Source organism: Papaver somniferum, unplaced genomic scaffold (genome assembly GCF_003573695.1).
Source record: "Papaver somniferum cultivar HN1 unplaced genomic scaffold, ASM357369v1 unplaced-scaffold_106, whole genome shotgun sequence".
Lineage (NCBI taxonomy): Eukaryota > Viridiplantae > Streptophyta > Magnoliopsida > Ranunculales > Papaveraceae > Papaver > Papaver somniferum.
The window spans coordinates 671,100-689,906 of record NW_020619492.1 but is presented as its reverse complement, the minus strand read 5'-3'; positions in this window follow the sequence as shown (position 1 = coordinate 689,906).

The window sequence follows — 18,807 nt, the reverse complement described above, 5'->3', positions numbered from 1 at the left end:
CTTTTCGAATGTACAGTCGAAACTGCTCTAAGTAGAAAAATCTTGTTTATGTGGCCTAGACTTCAAAATTTGGCTAAAATATCAAGATCATGTGGGTTTATAGACCAACATGTCCTGATCATTAGCATGTTTCCAATCAAAATAGACACCTCTTGAGCTAAATTATAGCGTTCGAGTCTTTTCGAGTGTGTATTTTTCGAATGTACACTCGAAACTGCTCTAAGTAGAAAATTCGTGTTTATGAGGCCTAGGCTTCAAAACTTGGCTAAAATATCAAGATCATGTAGGTCTATAGACCAACATGTCCTGATAATTAGCATGTTTTCAATCAAAATAGACATCGGTTGAGCTAAATTATAGCGTTCGAGTCTTTTCGAGTGTGTATTTTTCGAATGTACACTCGAAACTGCTCTAAGTAGAAAAATCTTGTTTATGAGGCCTAGGCTTCAAAACTTGGATACTATATCAAGATCATGTGAGTCTATAGACCAACATGTCCTGATAATTAGCATGTTTTCAATCAAAATAGACACCTCTTGAGATAAATTATAGCGTTCGAGTCTTTTCGAGTGTGTATTTTTCGAATGTACAGTCGAAACTGCGCTAAGTAGAAAAATCTTGTTTATGTGGCCTAGACTTCAAAATTTGGCTAAAATATCAAGATCATGTGGGTCTATAGACCAACATGTCCTGATCATTAGCATGTTTCAAATCAAAATAGACACCTCTTGAGCTAAATTATAGCGTTCGAGTCTTTTCGAGTGTGTATTTTTCGAATGTACACTCGAAACTGCTCTAAGTAGAAAAATCTTGTTTATGTGGCCTAGACTTCAAAATTGGGCTAAAATATCAAGATCATGTGGGTCTATAGACCAACATGTCCTGATAATTAGCATGTTTTCAATCAAAATAGACACCTCTTGAGCTAAATTATAGCGTTCGAGTCTTTTCGAGTGTGTATTTTTCGAATATACACTCGAAACTGCTCTAAGTAGAAAATTCGTGTGTATGAGGCCTAGGCTTCAAAACTTGGCTAAAATATCAAGATCATTTGGGTCTATAGACCAACATGTCCTGATAATTAGCATGTTTTCAATTAAAATAGACATCTCTTTAGATAAATTATAATGTTCGAGTCTTTTCGAGTGTGTATTTTTCGAATGTACACTCGAAACTGCTCTAAGTAGACAAATCTTGTTTATGAGGCCTAGACTTCAAAATTTAGCTAAAATATCAAGATCATCTGGGTCTATAGACCAACATGTCCTGATCAATAGCATGTTTTCAATCAAAATAGACACCTCTTGAGATAAATTATAGCGTTCGAGTCTTTTCGAGTGTGTATTTTTCGAATGTATACTCGAAACTGCTCTAAGTAGACAAATCTTGTTTATGAGGCCTAGATTTCAAAATTTTGCTAAAATATCAAGATCATCTGGGTATATAGACCAATTTTTCCTGATCATTAGCATGTTTCCAATAAAAATAGAAACCTGTTGAGCTAAATTATAGCGTTCGAGTCTTTTCGAGTGTGTATTTTTCGAATGTACACTCGAAACTGCTCTAAGTAGAAAATTCGTGTTTATGAGGCCTAGGCTTCAAAACTTGGCTAAAATATCAAGATCATGTGGGTCTATAGACCAACATGTCCTGATAATTAGCATGTTTTCAATCAAAATAGACACCTCTTGAGCTAAATTATAGCGTTCGAGTCTTTTCGAATGTACAGTCGAAACTGCTCTAAGTAGAAAAATCTTGTTTATGTGGCCTAGACTTCAAAATTTGGCTAAAATATCAAGATCATGTGGGTTTATAGACCAACATGTCCTGATCATTAGCATGTTTCCAATCAAAATAGACACCTCTTGAGCTAAATTATAGCGTTCGAGTCTTTTCGAGTGTGTATTTTTCGAATGTACACTCGAAACTGCTCTAAGTAGAAAATTCGTGTTTATGAGGCCTAGGCTTCAAAACTTGGCTAAAATATCAAGATCATGTAGGTCTATAGACCAACATGTCCTGATAATTAGCATGTTTTCAATCAAAATAGACATCGGTTGAGCTAAATTATAGCGTTCGAGTCTTTTCGAGTGTGTATTTTTCGAATGTACACTCGAAACTGCTCTAAGTAGAAAAATCTTGTTTATGAGGCCTAGGCTTCAAAACTTGGATACTATATCAAGATCATGTGAGTCTATAGACCAACATGTCCTGATAATTAGCATGTTTTCAATCAAAATAGACACCTCTTGAGATAAATTATAGCGTTCGAGTCTTTTCGAGTGTGTATTTTTCGAATGTACAGTCGAAACTGCGCTAAGTAGAAAAATCTTGTTTATGTGGCCTAGACTTCAAAATTTGGCTAAAATATCAAGATCATGTGGGTCTATAGACCAACATGTCCTGATCATTAGCATGTTTCAAATCAAAATAGACACCTCTTGAGCTAAATTATAGCGTTCGAGTCTTTTCGAGTGTGTATTTTTCGAATGTACACTCGAAACTGCTCAAAGTAGAAAATTCGTGTTTATGAGGCCTAGGCTTCAAAACTTGGCTAAAATATCAAGATCATGTGGGTCTATAGACCAACATGTCCTGATAATTAGCATGTTTTCAATCAAAATAGACACCTCTTGAGCTAAATTATAGCATTCGAGTCTTTTCGAGTGTGTATTTTTCGAATGTACACTCGAGACTGCTCTAAGTAGAAAAATCTTGTTTATGTGGCCTAGACTTCAAAATTTGGATAAAATATCAAGATCATGTGGGTCTATTGACCAACATGTCCTGATCATTAGCATGTTTCCAATAAAAATAGACACCTCTTGAGCTAAATTACAGCGTTCGAGTCTTTTCGAGTGTGTATTTTTCGAATGTACACTCGAAACTACTCTAAGTAGAAAAATCTTGTTTATGTGGCCTAGACTTCAAAATTTGGCTAAAATATCAAGATCATGTGGGTCTATAGACCAACATGTCCTGATCATTAGCATGTTTTCAATCAAAATAGACACCTCTTGAGCTAAATTATAGCGTTCGAGTCTTTTCGAGTGTGTATTTTTCGAATGTACACTCGAAACTGCTCTAAGTAGAAAAATCTTGTTTATGTGGCCTAGACTTCAAAATTTGGCTAAAATATCAAGATCATGTGGGTCTATAGACCAACATGTCCTGATAAATAGCATGTTTTCAATCAAAATAGACACCTCTTGAGCTATATTATAGCGTTCGAGTCTTTTCGAGTGTGTACTTTTCGAATGTACACTCGAAACTGCTCTAAGTAGACAAATCTTGTTTATGAGGCCTAGATTTCAAAATTTTGCTAAAATATCAAGATCATCTGGGTCTATAGACCAACATGTCCTGATCATTAGCATGTTTCCAATAAAAATAGAAACTTGTTGATCTGAATTATAGCGTTCGAGTCTTTTCGAGTGTGTATTATTCGAATGTACACTCGAAACTGCTCTAATTAGAAAATTCGTGTTTATGAGGCCTAGGCTTCAAAACTTGGATAAAATATCAATATCATGTGGTTCTATAGACCAACATATCCTGATAATTAGCATGTTTTCAATCAAAATAGACACCTCTTGAGCTAAATTATAGCGTTCGAGTCTTTTCGAGTGTGTATTTTTCGAATGTACACTCGAAACTGCTCTAAGTAGAAAAATCTTGTTTATGTGGCCTAGACTTCAAAATTTGGCTAAAATATCAAGTTCATGTGGGTCTATAGACCAACATGTCCTGATCATTAGCATGTTTCCAATCAAAATAGACACCTCTTGAGCTAAATTATAGCGTTCTAGTCTTTTCGAGTGTGTATTTTTCGAATTTACACTCGAAACTGCTCTAAGTAGAAAATTTGTGTTTATGAGGCCTAGGCTTCAAAACTTGGCAAAAATATCAAGATCATGTGGGTCTATAGACCAACATGTCCTGATAATTAGCATGTTTTCAATCAAAATAGACATCTCTGGAGCTAAATTATAGCGTTCGGGTCTTTTCGAGTGTGTATTTTTTGAATGTACACTTGAAACTGCTCTAAGTAGAAAAATCTTGTTTATGTGGCCTAGACTTCAAAATTTGGCTAAAATATCAAGATCTTGTGGGTCTATAGACCAACGTGTCCTGATCATTAGCATGTTTCCAATCAAAATAGACACCTCTTGAGCTAAATTATAGCGTTCGAGTCTTTTCGAGTGTGTATTTTTCGAATTTACACTCGAAACTGCTCTAAGTAGAAAATTTGTGTTTATGAGGCCTAGGCTTCAAAACTTGGCAAAAATATCAAGATCATGTGGGTCTATAGACCAACATGTCCTCATAATTAGCATGTTTTCAATCAAAATAGACACCTCTTGAGCTAAATTATAGCGTTCGAGTCTTTTCGAGTGTGTATTTTTCGAATGTACACTCGAAACTGCTCTAAGTAGAAAAATCTTGTTTATGTGGCCTAGACTTCAAAATTTGGCTAAAATATCAAGATCTTGTGGGTCTATAGACCAACATGTCCTGATCATTAGCATGTTTCCAATCAAAATAGACACCTCTTGAGCTAAATTATAGCGTTCTAGTCTTTTCGAGTGTGTATTTTTCGAATGTACACTCGAAACTGCTCTAAGTAGAAAATTTGTGTTTATGAGGCCTAGGCTTCAAAATTTGGCAAAAATATCAAGATCATGTGGGTCTATAGACCAACATGTCCTGATAATTAGCTTGTTTTCAATCAAAATAGACATCTCTGGAGCTAAATTATAGCGTTCGAGTCTTTTCGAGTGTGTATTTTTTGAATGTACACTTGAAACTGCTCTAAGTAGAAAAATCTTGTTTATGTGGCCTAGACTTCAAAATTTGGCTAAAATATCAAGATCATGTGGGTCTATAGACCAACATGTCCTGATAATTAGCATGTTTTCAATCAAAATAGACATCTCTGGAGCTAAATTATAGCGTTCGAGTCTTTTCGAGTGTGTATTTTTTGAACGTACACTTGAAACTGCTCTAAGTAGAAAAATCATGTTTATGTGGCCTAGACTTCAAAATTTGGCTAAAATATCAAGATCATGTGGGTCTATAGACCAACATGTCCTGATCAATAGCATGTTTTCAATCAAAATAGACACCTCTTGAGCTAAATTATAGCGTTCGAGTCTTTTCGAGTGTGTATTTTTCGAATGTACACTCGAAACTGCTCTAAGTAGAAAAATCTTGTTTATGTGGCCTAGACTTCAAAATTTGGCTAAAATATCAAGATCATGTGGGTCTATAGACCAACATGTCCTGATAATTAGCATGTTTTCAATCAAAATAGACATCTCTTGAGATAAATTATAGCGTTCGAGTCTTTTCGAGTGTGTATTATTCGAATGTACACTCGAAACTTCTCTAAGTAGAAAATCCGTGTTAATGAGGCCTAGGCTTCAAAACTTGGATAAAATATCAAGATCATGTGGGTCTATATACCAACATGTCCTGATAATTAGCATGTTTTCAATCAAAATAGACACCTCTTGAGCTAAATTATAGCGTTCGAGTCTTTTCGAGTGTGTATTTTTCGAATGTACACTCGAAACTGCTCTAAGTAGAAAAATCTTGTTTATGTGGCCTAGACTTCAAAATTTGGCTAAAATATCAAGATCATGTGGGTCTATAGACCAACATGTCCTGATCATTAGCATGTTTCCAATCAAAATAGACACTTCTTGAGCTAAATTATAGCATTCTAGTCTTTTCGAGTGTGTATTTTTCGAATTTACACTCGAAACTGCTCTAAGTAGAAAATTTGTGTTTATGAGGCCTAGGCTTCAAAACTTGGCAAAAATATCAAGATCATGTGGGTCTATAGACCAACATGTCCTGATAATTAGCATGTTTCCAATCAAAATAGACATCTCTGGAGCTAAATTATAGCGTTCGAGTCTTTTCGAGTGTGTATTTTTTGAATGTACACTTGAAACTGCTCTAAGTAGAAAATTTGTGTTTATGAGGCCTAGGATTCAAAACTTGGCTAAAATATCAAGATCATGTGGGTCTATAGACCAACATGTCCTGATCATTAGCATGTTTCCAATCAAAATAGACACCTCTGGAGCTAAATTATAGCGTTCGAGTCTTTTCGAGTGTGTATTTTTCGAATGTACAGTCGAAACTGCTCTAAGTAGAAAAATCTTGTTTATGTGGCCTAGACTTCAAAATTTGGCTAAAATATCAAGATCATGTGGGTTTATAGACCAACATGTCCTGATCATTAGCATGTTTCCAATCAAAATAGACACCTCTTGAGCTAAATTATAGCGTTCGAGTCTTTTCGAGTGTGTATTATTCGAATGTACACTCGAAACTGCTCTAAGTAGAAAATTCGTGTGTATGAGGCCTAGGCTTCAAAACTTGGCTAAAATATCAAGATCATGTGGGTCTATAAACCAACATATCCTGATAATTAGCATGTTTTCAATCAAAATAGACATCTCTTGAGATAAATTATAGCGTTCGAGTCTTTTCGAGTGTGTATTATTCGAATGTACACTCGAAACTGCTCTAAGTAGAAAATCCATGTTTATGAGGCCTAGACTTCAAAACTTGGATAAAATATCAAGATCATGTGGGTCTATATACCAACATGTCCTGATAATTAGCATGTTTTCAATCAAAATAGACACCTCTTGAGCTAAATTATAGCGTTCGAGTCTTTTCGAGTGTGTATTTTTCGAATGTACACTCGAAACTGCTCTAAGTAGAAAAATCTTGTTTATGTGGCCTAGACTTCAAAATTTGGCTAAAATATCAAGATCATGTGGGTCTATAGACCAACATGTCCTGATAATTAGCATGTTTTCAATCAAAATAGACACCTCTTGAGCTAAATTATAGCGTTCGAGTCTTTTCGAGTGTGTATTTTTCGAATGTACACTCGAAACTGCTCTAAGTAGAAAAATCTTGTTTATGTGGCCTAGACTTCAAAATTTTGCTAAAACATCAAGATCATGTGGGTCTATAGACCAACATGTCCTGATAATTAGCATGTTTTCAATCAAAATAGACACCTCTTGAGCTAAATTATAGCGTTCGAGTCTTTTCGAGTGTGTATTTTTCGAATGTACACTCGAAACTGCTCTAAGTAGAAAAATCTTGTTTATGTGGCCTAGACTTCAAAATTTGGCTAAAATATCAAGATCATGTGGGTCTATAGACCAACATGTCCTGATAATTAGCATGTTTTCAATCAAAATAGATACCTCTTGAGCTAAATTATAGCGTTCGAGTCTTTTCGAGTGTGTATTTTTCGAATGTACACTCGAAACTGCTCTAAGTAGAAAAATCTTGTTTATGTGGCCTAGACTTCAAAATTTGGCTAAAAAATCAAGATCATCTGGGTCTATAGACCAACATGACCTGATAATTAGCATGTTTTCAATCAAAATAGACACCTCTTGAGCTAAATTATAGCGTTCGAGTCTTTTCGAGTGTGTATTTTTCGAATGTACACTCGAAACTGCTCTAAGTAGAAAAATCTTGTTTATGTGGCCTAGACTTCAAAATTTGGCTAAAATATCAAGATCATGTGGGTCTATAGACCAACATGTCCTGAGAATTAGCATGTTTTCAATCAAAATAGACATCTCTTGAGATAAATTATAGCGTTCGAGTCTTTTCGAGTGTGTATTATTCGAATGTACACTCGAAACTGCTCTAAGTAGAAAATTCGTGTTTATGAGGCCTAGGCTTCAAAACTTGGATAAAATATCAAGATCATGTGGGTCTATATACCAACATGTCCTGATAATTAGCATGTTTTCAATCAAAATAGACACCTCTTGAGCTAAATTATAGCGTTCAAGTCTTTTCGAGTGTGTATTATTCGAATGTACACTCGAAACTGCTCTAAGTAGAATATCCGTGTTTATGTGGCCTAGACTTCAAAATTTGGCTAAAATATCAAGATCATGTGGGTCTATAGACCAACATGTCCTGATCATTAACATGTTTTCAATCAAAATAGACACCTCTTGAGCTAAATTATAGCGTTCGAGTCTTTTCGAGTGTGTATTTTTCGAATGTACACTCGAAACTGCTCTAAGTAGAAAATTCGTGTTTATGAGGCCTAGGCTTCGAAACTTGGCTAAAATATCAAGATCATGTGGGTCTATAGACCAACATGTCCTTATAATTAGCATGTTTTCAATCAAAATAGACATATCTTCAGCTAAATTATAACGTTCGAGTCTTTTCGAGTGTTTATTTTTCGAATGTATACTCGAAACTGCTCTAAGTAGACAAATCTTGTTTATGAGGCCTAGACTTCAAAATTTAGCTAAAATATCAAGATCATCTGGGTCTATAGACCAACATGTCCTGATCATTAGCATGTTTCCAATAAAAATAGACACCGGTTGAGCTAAATTATAACGTTCAAGTCTTTTCGAGTGTGTATTATTTGAATGTACACTCGAAACTGCTCTAAGTAGAAAATTCGTGTTTATGAGGCCTAGGCTTCAAAAATTGGCTAAAATATCAAGATCATGTGGGTCTATAGACCAACATGTCCTGATAATTAGCATGTTTTCAATCAAAATAGACACCTCTTGAGATAAATTATAGCGTTCGAGTCTTTTCGAGTGTGTATTTTTCGAATGTACAGTCGAAACTGCTCTAAGTAGAAAAATCTTGTTTATGTGGCCTAGACTTCAAAATTTGGCTAAAATATCAAGATCATGTGGGTCTATAGACCAACATGTCCTGATCATTAACATGTTTTCAATCAAAATAGACACCTCTTGAGCTAAATTATAGCGTTCGAGTCTTTTCGAGTGTGTATTTTTCGAATGTACACTCGAAACTGCTCTAAGTAGAAAATTCGTGTTTATGAGGCCTAGGATTCAAAACTTGGCTAAAATATCAAGATCATGTGGGTCTATACACCAACATGTCCTGATAATTAGCATGTTTTCAATCAAAATAGACATCGGTTGAGCTAAATTATAGCGTTCGAGTCTTTTCGAGTGTGTATTATTTGAATGTACACTCGAAACTGCTCTAAGTAGAAAATTCGTGTTTATGAGGCCTAGCCTTCAAAACTTGGATAATATATCAAGATCATGTGGGTCTATAGACCAACATGTACTGATCAATAGGATGTTTTCAATCAAAATAGACACCTCTTGAGCTAAATTATAGCGTTCGAGTCTTTTCAAGTGTGTATTTTTCGAATGTACACTCGAAACTGCTCTAAGTAGACAAATCTTATTTATGAGGCCTTGATTTCAAAATTTTGCTAAAATATCAGGATCAACTGGGTCTACAGACCAACATGTCCTGATCATTAGCATGTTTCCAATGAAAATAGAAACTTGTTGAGCTAAATTATAGCGTTCGAGTCTTTTAGAGTGTGTATTATTCGAATGTACACTCGAAACTGCTCTAAGTAGAAAATTCGTGTTTATGAGGCATAGGCTTCAAAACTTGGATAAAATATAAAGATCATGTGGGTCTATAGACCAACATGTCCTGATAATTAGCATGTTTTCAACCAAAATAGACACCTCTTGAGATAAATTATAGCGTTCGAGTCTTTTCGAGTGTGTATTTTTTGAATGTATACTCGAAACTGCTCTAAGTAGACAAATCTTGTTTATGAGGCCTAGATTTCAAAATTTTGCTAAAATATCAAGATCATCTGGGTCTATAGACCTATTTGTCCTGATCATTAACATGTTTCCAATAAAAATAGAAACCTGTTGAGCTAAATTATAGCGTTCGAGTCTTTTCGAGTGTGTATTTTTCGAACGTACACTCGAAACTGCTCTAAGTAGAAAATTCGTGTTTATGAGGCCTAGGCTTCGAAACTTGGCTAAAATATCAAGATCATGTGGGTCTATAGACCAACATGTCCTTATAATTAGCATGTTTTCAATCAAAATAGACATATCTTCAGCTAAATTATAACGTTCGAGTCTTTTCGAGTGTTTATTTTTCGAATGTATACTCGAAACTGCTCTAAGTAGACAAATCTTGTTTATGAGGCCTAGACTTCAAAATTTAGCTAAAATATCAAGATCATCTGGGTCTATAGACCAACATGTCCTGATCATTAGCATGTTTCCAATAAAAATAGACACCGGTTGAGCTAAATTATAACGTTCAAGTCTTTTCGAGTGTGTATTATTTGAATGTACACTCGAAACTGCTCTAAGTAGAAAATTCGTGTTTATGAGGCCTAGGCTTCAAAAATTGGCTAACATATCAAGATCATGTGGGTCTATAGACCAACATGTCCTGATCAATAGCATGTTTTCAATCAAAATAGACACCTCTTGAGCTAAATTATATCGTTCGAGTCTTTTCGAGTGTGTATTTTTCGAATGTACACTCGAAACTGCTCTAAGTAGACAAATCTTGTTTATGAGGCCTAGATATCAAAATTTTTCTAAAATATCAAGATCATCTGGGTCTATAGACCAACATGTCCTGATCATTAGCATGTTTCCAAACAAAATATACACCTCTTGAGCTAAATTATAGCGTTCGAGTCTTTTCGAGTGTGTATTTTTCGAATGTACACTCGAAACTGCTCTAAGTAGAAAATTCGTGTTTATGAGGCCTAGGCTTCAAAACTTGGCTAAAATATCAAGATCATGTGGGTCTATAGACCAACATGTCCTGATAATTAGCATGTTTTCAATCAAAATAGAAACCTGTTGAGCTAAATTATAGCGTTCGAGTCTTTTCGAGTGTGTATTATTCGAATGTACACTCGAAACTAATCTAGGTAGAAAATTCGTGTTTATGAGGCCTAGGCTTCAAAAATTGGCTAAAATATCAAGATCATGTGGGTCTATAAACCAACATGTCCTGATCAATAGCATGTTTTCAATCAAAATAGACACCTCTTGAGATAAATTATAGCGTTCGAGTCTTTTCGAGTGTGTATTTTTCGAATGTATACTCGAAACTGCTCTAAGTAGACAAATCTTGTTTATGAGGCCTAGATTTCAAAATTTTGCTAAAATATCAAGATCATCTGGGTATATAGACCAATTTGTCCTGATCATTAGCATGTTTCCAATAAAAATAGAAACCTGTTGAGCTAAATTATAGCGTTCGAGTCTTTTCGAGTGTGTATTTTTCGAATGTACACTCGAAACTGCTCTAAGTAGAAAATTCGTGTTTATGAGGCATAGGCTTCAAAATTTGGCTAAAATATCAAGATCATGTGGGTCTATAGACCAACATGTCCTGATAATTAGCATGTTTTCAATCAAAATAGACACCTATTGAGCTAAATTATAGCGTTCGAGTCTTTTCGAATGTACAGTCGAAACTGCTCTAAGTAGAAAAATCTTGTTTATGTGGCCTAGACTTCAAAATTTGGCTAAAATATCAAGATCATGTGGGTTTATAGACCAACATGTCCTGATCATTAGCATGTTTCCAATCAAAATAGACACCTCTTGAGCTAAATTATAGCGTTCGAGTCTTTTCGAGTGTGTATTTTTCGAATGTACACTCGAAACTGCTCTAAGTAGAAAATTCGTGTTTATGAGGCCTAGGATTCAAAACTTGGCTAAAATATCAAGATCATGTGGGTCTATACACCAACATGTCCTGATAATTAGCATGTTTTAAATTAAAATAGACATCGGTTGAGCTAAATTATAGCGTTCGAGACTTTTCGAGTGTGTATTATTTGAATGTACACTCGAAACTGCTCTAAGTAGAAAATTCGTGTTTATGAGGCCTAGCCTTCAAAACTTGGATAACATATCAAGATCATGTGGGTCTATAGACCAACATGTACCGATCAATAGGATGTTTTCAATCAAAATAGACACCTCTTGAGATAAATTATAGCGTTCGAGTCTTTTCGAGTGTGTATTTTTCGAATGTATACTCGAAACTGCTCTAAGTAGACAAATCTTGTTTATGAGGCCTAGATTTCAAAATTTTGCTAAAATATCAAGATCATCTGGGTCTATAGACCAACATGTCCTGATCATTAGCATGTTTCCAATCAAAATAGACACCTCTTGAGCTAAATTATAGCGTTCGAGTATTTTTGAGTGTGTATTTTTCGAATGTACACTCGAAACTGCTCTAAGTAGAAAATTCGTGTTTATGAGGCCTAGGATTCAAAACTTGGCTAAAATATCAAGATCATGTGGGTCTATAGACCAACATGTCCTGATAATTAGCATGTTTTCAATCAAAATAGACACCTCTTGAGCTAAATTATAGCGTTCGAGTCTTTTCGAATGTACAGTCGAAACTGCTCTAAGTAGAAAAATCTTGTTTATGTGGCCTAGACTTCAAACTTTGGCTAAAATATCAAGATCATGTGGGTTTATAGACCAACATGTCCTGATCATTAGCATGTTTCCAATCAAAATAGACACCTCTTGAGCTAAATTATAGCGTTCGAGTCTTTTCGAGTGTGTATTTTTCGAATGTACACTCGAAACAGCTCTAAGTAGAAAATTCGTGTTTATGAGGCCTAGGATTCAAAACTTGGATAAAATATCAAGATCATGTGGGTCTATAGACCAACATGTCCTGATAATTAGCATGTTTTCAATCAAAATAGACACCTCTTGAGCTAAATTATAGCATTCGAGTCTTTTCGAATGTACAGTCGAAACTGCTCTAAGTAGAAAAATCTTGTTTATGTGGCCTAGACTTCAAAATTTGGCTAAAATATCAAGATCATGTGGGTTTATAGACCAACATGTCCTGATCATTAGCATGTTTCCAATCAAAATAGACACCTCTTGAGCTAAATTATAGCGTTCGAGTCTTTTCGAATGTGTATTTTTCGAATGTACACTCGAAACTGCTCTAAGTAGAAAATTCGTGTTTATGAGGCCTAGGATTCAAAACTTGGCTAAAATATCAAGATCATGTGGGTCTATAGACCAACATGTCCTGATAATTAGCATGTTTTCAATCAAAATAGACATCGGTTGAGCTAAATTATAGCGTTCGAGTCTTTTCGAGTGTGTATTTTTCGAATGTACACTCGAAACTGCTCTAAGTAGAAAAATCTTGTTTATGTGGCCTAGACTTCAAAACTTGGATAAAATATCAAGATCATGTGGGTCTATAGACCAACATGTCCTGATAATTAGCATGTTTTCAATCAAAACAGAAACTTGTTGAGCTAAATTATAGCGTTCGAGTCTTTTCGAGTGTGTATTTTTCGAATGTACACTCGAAACTGCTCTAAGTAGAAAATTCGTGTTTATGAGGCCTAGGCTTCAAAACTTGGCTAAAATATCAAGATCATGTGGGTCTATAGACCAACATGTCCTGATAATTAGCATGTTTTCAATCAAAATAGACATCGGTTGAGCTAAATTATAGCGTTCGAGTCTTTTCGAGTGTGTATTTTTCGAATGTACACTCGAAACTGCTCTAAGTAGAAAAATCTTGTTTATGTGGCCTAGACTTCAAAATTTGGCTAAAATATCAAGATCATATGGGTCTATAGACCAACATGTCCTGATAATTAGCATGTTTTCAATCAAAATGGACACCTCTTGAGCTAAATTATAGCGTTCGAGTCTTTTCGAGTGTGTATTTTTCGAATGTACACTCGAAACTGCTCTAAGTAGAAAATTCGTGTTTATGAGGCATAGGCTTCAAAACTTGGATAAAATATAAAGATCATGTGGGTCTATAGACCAACATGTCCTGATAATTAGCATGTTTTCAACCAAAATAGACACCTCTTGAGATAAATTATAGCGTTCGTGTCTTTTCGAGTGTGTATTTTTTGAATGTATACTCGAAACTGCTCTAAGTAGACAAATCTTGTTTATGAGGCCTAGATTTCAAAATTTTGCTAAAATATCAAGATCATCTGGGTCTATAGACCTATTTGTCCTGATCATTAACATGTTTCCAATAAAAATAGAAACCTGTTGAGCTAAATTATAGCGTTCGAGTCTTTTCGAGTGTGTATTTTTCGAATGTACACTCAAAACTGCTCTAAGAAGACAAATCTTGTTTATGAGGCCTAGATTTCAAAATTTTGCTAAAATATCAAGATCATGTGGGTCTATAGACGAACATATCCTGATAATTAGTATGTTTTCAATCAAAATGGAAACCTGTTGAGCTAAATTATAGCGTTCGAGTCTTTTCGAGTGTGTATTATTCGAATGTACACTCGAAATTGCTCTAAGTAGAAAATTCGTGTTTATGAGGCCTAGGCTTCAAAACTTGGCTAAAATATCAAGATCATGTGGGTCTATAGACCAACATGTCCTGATAATTAGCATGTTTTCAATCAAAATAGACACCTCTTGAGCTAAATTATAGCGTTCGAGTCTTTTCGAATGTACAGTCGAAACTGCTCTAAGTAGAAAAATCTTGTTTATGTGGCCTAGACTTCAAAATTTGGCTAAAATATCAAGATCATGTGGGTTTATAGACCAACATGTCCTGATCATTAGCATGTTTCCAATCAAAATAGACACCTCTTGAGCTAAATTATAGCGTTCGAGTCTTTTCGAGTGTGTATTTTTCGAATGTACATTCGAAACTGCTCTAAGTAGAAAATTTGTGTTTATGAGGCCTAGGCTTCAAAACTTGGCTAAAATATCAAGATCATGTGGGTCTATAGACCAACATGTCCTGATAATTAGCATGTTTTCAATCAAAATAGACATCGGTTGAGCTAAATTATAGCGTTCGAGTCTTTTCGAGTGTGTATTTTTCTAATGTACACTCGAAACTGCTCTAAGTAGAAAAATCTTGTTTATGAGGCCTAGGCTTCAAAACTTGGATAAAATATCAAGATCATGTGGGTCTATAGACCAACGTGTCCTGATAATTAGCATGTTTTCAATCAAAATAGAAACCTGTTGAGCTAAATTATAGCGTTCGAGGTTTTTCGAGTGTGTATTATTCGAATGTACACTCGAAACTGCTATAAGTAGAAAATTCGTGTTTATGAGGCCTAGGCTTCAAAACTTGGCTAAAATATCAAGATCATGTGGGTCTATAGACCAACATGTCCTGATAATTAACATGTTTTCAATCAAAATAGAGACCTCTTGAGATAAATTATAGCGTTCGAGTCTTTTCGAGTGTGTATTTTTCGAATGTACAGTCGAAACTGCTCTAAGTAGAAAAATCTTGTTTATGTGGCCTAGACTTCAAAATTTGGCTAAAATATCAAGATCATGTGGGTCGATAGACCAACATGTCCTGATTATTAGCATGTTTCAAATCAAAATAGACACCTCTTGAGCTAAATTATAGCGTTCGAGTCTTTTCGAGTGTGTATTTTTCGAATGTACACTCGAAACTGCTCTAAGTAGAAAATTCGTGTTTATGAGGCCTAGGCTTCAAAACTTGGCTAAAATATCAAGATCATGTGGGTCTATAGACCAACATGTCCTGATAATTAGCATGTTTTCAATCAAAATAGAAACCTGTTGAGCTAAATTATAGCGTTCGAGTCTTTTCGAGTGTGTATTATTCGAATGTACACTCGAAACTAATCTAGGTAGAAAATTCGTGTTTATGAGGCCTAGGCTTCAAAAATTGGCTAAAATATCAAGATCATGTGGGTCTATAAACCAACATGTCCTGATCATTAGCATGTTTCCAACAAAATAGACACCTCTTGAGCTAAATTATAGCGTTCGAGTCTTTTCGAGTGTGTATTTTTCGAATGTACACTCGAAACTGCTGTAAGTAGAAAATTCGTGTTTATGAGGCCTAGGCTTCAAAACTTGGCTAAAATATCAAGATCATGTGGGTCTATAGACCAACATGTCCTTATAATTAGCATGTTTTAAATCAAAATAGAAACCTGTTGAGCTAAATTATAGCGTTCGAGTCTTTTCGAGTGTGTATTATTCGAATGTACACTCGAAACTAATCTAGGTAGAAAATTCGTGTTTATGAGGCCTATGTTTAAAAATTGGCTAAAATATCAAGATCATGTGGGTCTATAAACCAACATGTCCTGATAATTATCATGTTTTCAATCAAAATAGAAACCTGTTGAGCTAAATTATAGCGTTCGAGTCTTTTCGAGTGTGTATTATTCGAATGTACACTCGAAACTGCTCTAAGTAGAAAATTCGTGTTTATGAGGCCTAGGCTTCAAAACTTGGCTAAAATATCAAGATCATGTGGGTCTATAGACCAACATGTCCTGATAATTAGCATGTTTTCAATCAAAATAGACACCTCTTGAGCTAAATTATAAGGTTCGAGTCTTTTCGAGTGTGTATTTTTCGAATGTACACTCGAAACTTCTCTAAGTAGACAAATCTTGTTTATGAGGCCTAGACTTCAAAATTTAGCTAAAATATCAATATCATCTGGGTCTATAAACCAACATGTCCTGATCATTAGCATGTTTCCAATAAAAATGGACACCGGTTGAGCTAAATTATAGCATTCGAGTCTTTTCGAGTGTGTATTATTTGAATGTACACTCGAAACTTCCCTAAGTAGAAAATTCGTGTTTATGAGGCCTAGCCTTCAAAACTTGGCTAACATATCAAGATCATGTGGGTCTATAGACCAATATGTCGTGATCAATAGCATGTTTTCAATCAAAATAGACACCTCTTGAGCTAAATTATAGCGTTCGAGTCTTTTCGAGTGTGTATTTTTCGAATGTACACTCGAAACTGCTCTAAGTAGAAAAATCTTGTTTATGTGGCCTAGACTTCAAAGTTTGGCTAAAATATCAAGATCATGTGGGTCTATACACCAACATGTCCTGATCATTAGCATGTTTCCAATCAATATAGACACCTCTTGAGCTAAATTATAGCGTTCTAGTCTTTTCGAGTGTGTATTTTTCGAATGTACACTCGAAACTGCTCTAAGTAGAAAATTGGTGTTTATGAGGCCTAGGATTCAAAACTTGGCTAAAATATCAAGATCATGTGGGTCTATAGACCAACATGTCCTGATAATTAGCATGTTTTCAATCAAAATAGACACCTCTTGAGCTAAATTATAGCGTTCGAGTCTTTTCGAGTGTGTATTTTTCGAATGTACACTCGAAACTGCTCTAAGTAGAAAAATCTTGTTTATGTGGCCTAGACTTCAAAATTTGGCTAAAATATCAAGATCATGTGGGTCTATAGACCAACGTGTCCTGATCATTAGCATGTTTCCAATCAAAATAGACACCTCTTGAGCTAAATTATAGCGTTCTAGTCTTTTCGAGTGTGTGTTTTTTGAATGTACACTCGAAACTGCTCTAAGTAGAAAATTTGTGTTTATGAGGCCTAGGATTCAAAACTTGGCAAAAATATCAAGATCATGTGGGTCTATAGACCAACATGTCCTGATAATTAGCATGTTTTCAATCAAAATAGACACCTCTTGAGCTAAATTATAGCGTTCGAGTCTTTTCGAGTGTGTATTATTCGAATGTACACTCGAAACTGCTATAAGTAGAAAATTCGTGTGTATGAGGCCTAGGCTTCAAAACTTGGCTAAAATATCAAGATCATGTGGGTCTATAGACCAACATGTCCTGATCATTAGCATGTTTCCAATCAAAATAGACACCTCTTGAGTTAAATTATAGCGTTCTAGTCTTTTCGAGTGTGTATTTTTCGAATGTACACTCGAAACTGCTCTAAGTAGAAAATTTGTGTTTATGAGGCCTAGGATTCAAAACTTGGCAAAAATATCAAGATCATGTGGGTCTATAGACCAACATGTCCTGATAATTAGCATGTTTTCAATCAAAATAGACACCTCTTGAGCTAAATTATAGCGTTCGAGTCTTTTCGAGTGTGTATTTTTCGAATGTACACTCGAAACTGCTCTAAGTAGAAAAATCTTGTTTATGTGGCCTAGACTTCAAAATTTGGCTAAAATATCAAGATCTTGTGGGTCTATAGACCAACGTGTGCTGATCATTAGCATGTTTCCAATCAAAATAGACACCTCTTGAGCTAAATTATAGCGTTCTAGTCTTTTCGAGTGTGTATTTTTCGAATGTACACTCGAAACTGCTCTAAGTAGAAAATTTGTGTTTATGAGGCCTAGGATTCAAAACTTGGCAAAAATATCAAGATCATGTGGGTCTATAGACCAACATGTCCTGATCAATAGCATGTTTTCAATCAAAATAGACACCTCTTGAGCTAAATTATAGCCTTCGAGTCTTTTCGAGTGTGTATTTTCCGAATGTACACTCGAAACTGCTCTAAGTAGAAAAATCTTGTTTATGTGGCCTAGGCTTCAAAACTTGGCTAAAATATCAAGATCATGTGGGTCTATAGACCAACATGTCCTGATAATTAGCATGTTTTCAATCAAAATAGAAACCTGTTGAGCTAAATTATAGCGTTCGAGTCTTTTCGAGTGTGTATTATTCGAATGTACACTCGAAACTGCTCTAAGTAGAAAATTCGTGTTTATGAGGCCTAGGCTTCAAAACTTGGCTAAAATATCAAGATCATGTGGGTATATAGACCAACATTTCCTGATAATTAGCATGTTTCCAATAAAAATAGACACTTGTTGAGCTAAATTATAGCGTTCGATTCTTTTCGAGTGTGTATTTTTCGAATGTACACTCGAAACTGCTCTAAGTAGAAAAATCTTGTTTATGAGGCCTAGACTTCCAAATTTGGCTAAAATATCAAGATCATGTGGGCCTACAGACCAACATGTCCTGATCATTAGCATGTTTTCAATCCAAATAGACACCTCTTGAATTAAATTATAGCGTTCGAGTCTTTTCGAGTGTGTATTATTCGAATGTACACTCGAAACTGCTCTAAGTAGAAAATTCGTGTTTATGAGGCCTAGGCTTCAAAA